The sequence below is a fragment of the Artibeus jamaicensis genome, unplaced genomic scaffold (assembly GCF_021234435.1).
Source record: "Artibeus jamaicensis isolate MK-2021 breed Jamaican fruit bat unplaced genomic scaffold, CSHL_Jam_final contig_76, whole genome shotgun sequence".
Taxonomy (NCBI): Eukaryota; Metazoa; Chordata; class Mammalia; order Chiroptera; family Phyllostomidae; genus Artibeus; species Artibeus jamaicensis.
The window spans coordinates 10,635,274-10,639,994 of record NW_026521954.1 but is presented as its reverse complement, the minus strand read 5'-3'; positions in this window follow the sequence as shown (position 1 = coordinate 10,639,994).

Below are 4,721 nucleotides of genomic sequence, written 5' to 3'. Positions count from 1 at the left end.
ATATGTTGTAACCCTATAAATATTATTGAATTTGTTTTGGAATTTATTCAATTTACTCAAATATAATTTAACCTCTTCAAGGTTATATTTTAAGCTTTGTTATTTATCATAAAAAAGCACTAGTCTAGATATGATTTTCCCCACTCCCGAGACAAGCCCCTCCTGATTACCCAATGCCGCATTAATTGAGGGTTTTTCCATTCTTCATGTTGAGCATACAGATTATTCCCAGCACCGTGTGGCCTCTTGTGCTTGCTCTGCCTGTTACTTTTTGGTGATCCTTTCCATCAGCTTTGTGTAGTTTTCTTATACATATGCGCTGATCAGTACTCACAAGATAACATAAGAGAAAACCTAAATAATCTTGGAGTAAGTGATGATGTTGCAGAAACAACACCATGCTGATGATTTATGAAAAAAATAACCAATAAGGCAAAATGTATTAAAAAATATATATGCTCTGCAAAAGACAAGTCAAGTGTCCAGAGAATGAAAAGTCTCAGGTAAAGAAAATATTTTAAAAGGCATATTGATAAAAAGCAGTTATCCAAAATAATCAAAGAATTACTAAAACTCAACAATAAGAAACAACATGATTAAATAAAATGCCAAAGACCTTAGTAGACACCTCACAAAAGGAGACAAATGGTAAATGAGTGCCTGAAAATATGCCACACATAATGTATAATTAGGAAAATACAAATTGAAAGAGCAAATGGCACTATTGTAAACCTAGCAAAGTATCTACAAACCCTATGGTTCAACTCTATGACATTTTGGAAAAGATAAGCTATGAAGACAGTAAAAAGCAGCGGTTGCTAAGTCAGAGTTCATAAGTAGGAAGAGCATGAAGGATTTGTAGGGAAGTGATCATGTTACAGAGCAGAGGTCCAAGGGGGGGCAATATTTGGCCCACCCAGGGACACCAAAAACTGTTACAGAACAGATACGCTGGGGCTGGACTCCAGAGGATGGTATGTTAATATCATCTGGACCACCTACTGGGCCTTATCATTCATCGCCAATTGGAAAGACATCTCTCAATGCCAGAGATTGGTGAAAAGGAAAGGAAATATTTATTTAATGCCATACAGACCTAACATTTTCATTAAAATATCAAAGTCCTTTAGGATACAGCGCTCCCTTCTCCCCCTGCCTTAATTCAGGAAAGGAGTACAAGTCTGTTTTTCCAGGCCGCTGGCACCGTCAGCTGTGTCACCTTCCAGGCAGGATCTCCAATTAACCCAAAGTCATGTGGCACCTTTTCATGGTCCACTGGCAAGAGTTCTTTGTACCTATTTTTTCAGGCAAAGTTTCTCCTGCTTTTCAGGCCACTCACCTGAAGGGAGCATCCCAAAGCTGTGTGGGCCTCTTCTACCAAAGCTGCAGGGGCCTGCAGTCTGCCAAAAGCATGTGGCTTTCTTCTTCACCTGGCAGTAGGCATACCCATTTTGGCAAAGCCACACGTTTCTCCCCTTCACCTGGCCAAGAGGGGGTCCTCACTCTACTGAAAACCATGAGATTATCCCTTCAATGGCTGCCGTGTCCTGGTTTAAATCCCTGCACCAATCTTCCTCTGTAACCCTATTTTTGACTCTTCTCACAATCCACTACATGTTCCAGGACTCCCATATCCTCCCAGCTTTACAGGGCTGCCATAGTGAGTCTGGGCAGGTGTGGCCCCATGGCATGGAGCCAATCAATTCCAAGCTCTCATGAAGGTGTTGTAACCAGGGGGTGTTGCCTCTCAATTACATCCTAGGTGGAAGTCACTTCCTTCTCCCTGGCTCAAAGCATAGCCACAGCTATTTAACATATCTATGAAACCAGTTAAAGGTTATAGACATGTTAAATGACCATGCTAGAGGTTATCTGCAAAATCGTTGCTATGCAAGACAATTCTCAATGGCCCTGCTCCATTTATCCCTTCCCCCTAACTGACACCTGTGGGGTTGGGAGTAAGAGCTGAGGACATCTTATGTGTGTTTCTAACATTTTCTAGACACCTTGATTTCTGGACGCAATTCTAAATCCCTTTTTTGGGGGGGCCCCCTCTTAGCTGTGCCCTGTTACAATCACACCATGTCTGTTTTAACAGTGGTGGGTTATCACCGTGACTGATGCTGACAACAGGGGATGCATGTGGAAGGGCAGCGGGTCTGTGGGAAATCTCTGGATCTTCTTCTCAATTTTGTTGTCAATTTAAAACTTCTGCAACGAAGTAATAATACCTCAATTAAAGAAACAACCAATAGTCTAGTCATCAAGTAATATACTGACTCCACTACACCTAGAACACTGTTGCCTGAAAGGAATCCGAAGACCTGCTCTGGGTAGTGTGACTGCGTTTTGAAAGCCCATTAATTCTCTAGAGTTTAAAGTAATCGGACAATTTTTTCCACTGAAAAGAGAAATGAAGATTTGAGCAGCTAGAACATATTTTAAAAATTTTAACAGACTAATGTACTGCCTTCAGCCAGAACCCATCCAAGAAATAATGTTTTTCTTTGAATCTTCGTCATCTCACCATGTTACCTTTCATAACTTACATGTTTATAACAATGACATCCAAGACATCAAGGAAAACCCATTCAACTCCTCTGAACTATATTACAATAATTGAGGCAAAGCGACGGTGACCGCAGAAGTTGCCTGTAGCTAAACAAGTGCCGTGCTGCCCAGGTTTTCATTGTCATTCAATTTATATGTTATGTATTACATCAACTCTGCACATTATTATTATTTATTACTTTTAGGTTTCCCAACATTGTGTTTTGCAATTTTTTTGTGAGAAACTGGCAGAGAATATTTACTTTTATGTGTATCACTTTATTTGACAAAACATAGTAAAATTTTAATAACCCAAAATACTTTAACTTCATGTTTTAGTCCAGAGCAGTTATATGCCTTTAAGACTAATTTTTCTTATCAACATATATTTTGTTTGCTGCCAGCATTTTTAACAGACAGAATGGTTTGTTATCTCTCCTTTCACTACCCAATAGTTTATCACTCTACACTGGGCATCGTTTATTTATAAACTCAAAAATCATACCCTGAGGCATTACACCATGAGAACCTTGACAGAAACAGTAAGAACATGAAGGACTATGAAAACTAAAACCTCTGAATGAGGATTTTTATTTTATAAATATATGCGACTGTAACATTTTCAAATTTATTTGATGTTTGTTACCACTTATCTACGACATTATTAATATAAAGTTTTTATTCAGAAGCACTCCACTAAATTACTATTTCTGAGCACCTATATTGCATAAAATTTTAAGAAACATATTTCATTGTACTATTTATAATCAAACATAAATCCTGTAACAAAAGAAAACCACAGAATTTGCTCTATAATGTCATTGTGTGTGTGGTGTGTGCTTTTAACACTAGCTTACTCAATATAAAGAGAAATGTATTCTTATATACATAGCAAATATCCCCAAAGTAAACAGTAAATGAATATACTTTATTTAAAATAATCTAAAAGAATCTTTTCGAAATCCTGTGACATGAATGAGGAAGAATTTGAAGTCATGTGAGATTAAATAACTAACAACAGGTATTCACTCTGTGAACCTCTGAGCATTAGTTCAACCTTCATTTCCTCCACTAAAAAATGTATGGGCTATTTCAGATGCCTGGGCTACAGCTGAAATAAATAAAGATTTTTCTCTCATGGTTTTTTATTCTATTTGTGGGTAGACTTGGATAGGAAGGCAAGCTGGTAGGTGAAATCGCAAATGATTAAATTATTATTTGGTTGATAGTTTTCCTATATGGCAGATAAAATATGGAAAGATCGTGGTTGTCAGAGGAGTCGGGTGAAGTCTCTTCAAGGGCAATTGCCTAAGAATGAGAAAACATAGCAGGCTGGCACATGAAATTTTGGAAATGAGCCTTCAGGTTGGATGGTGCAGGACAGAAGAATTTTGAGACAGAAATATACTTATTATGGCAGAGGGGCCAACAGAAAAAGAAAAAGAAAGAAAAAGAAAGGTAGGCCAATGGGGTTAAGCTATACTCAGGTTTCACATTTAATTTTACATGTAATTAAAGACATTAAGAGAAGGTGGATTATACCAATAAGAACAGATCTCTACACTGGGTCTTAGCGAAAAGGCCTGAGAAACAATAGAATATTACATTATAAATCTATACAAATATCTGGAAACATTGGTCTCCAATAAATGTTAGATTTTCATCAATTAAGAAACAATATTTAAAGAATTTAGGTAGATAGTTTGGAAAAATAAAGAGTATCAGGTGCATTGAAGACAAACTGATTTGGGTTTGACTCGGTGCTGTAATAACAAAGTGTGTCATCTTGAGCCTAAAGTGACTGAAAGCACCTTCGTTAGCTTCCATCTCTCTTGACAAGCACTTTCACAACTTTAAATACCTCTGTGAGCAGTGCATCTCCCCACTTACCTTACAGAAAGGGGTGTTAAGTATAACCTATAGTTGAGATATTAAATATATCAATAAATGCAAACATTGGAAACTATCAACATATTAACATACTATGATTTAAAGACAAGATAATATAATTATGATACAAATATTCCGTACTTTATAAGATCTATAAAGCAAGAGACACATTGGCAAAACTTATTATCTACAATGCGTTGAATAAAACTTTGATTTTCTATGCTCCTTTGTTCAGAAGAAACTTATGAAAGGCCAGAATCAGGTTACTCTTTAAGATTTTC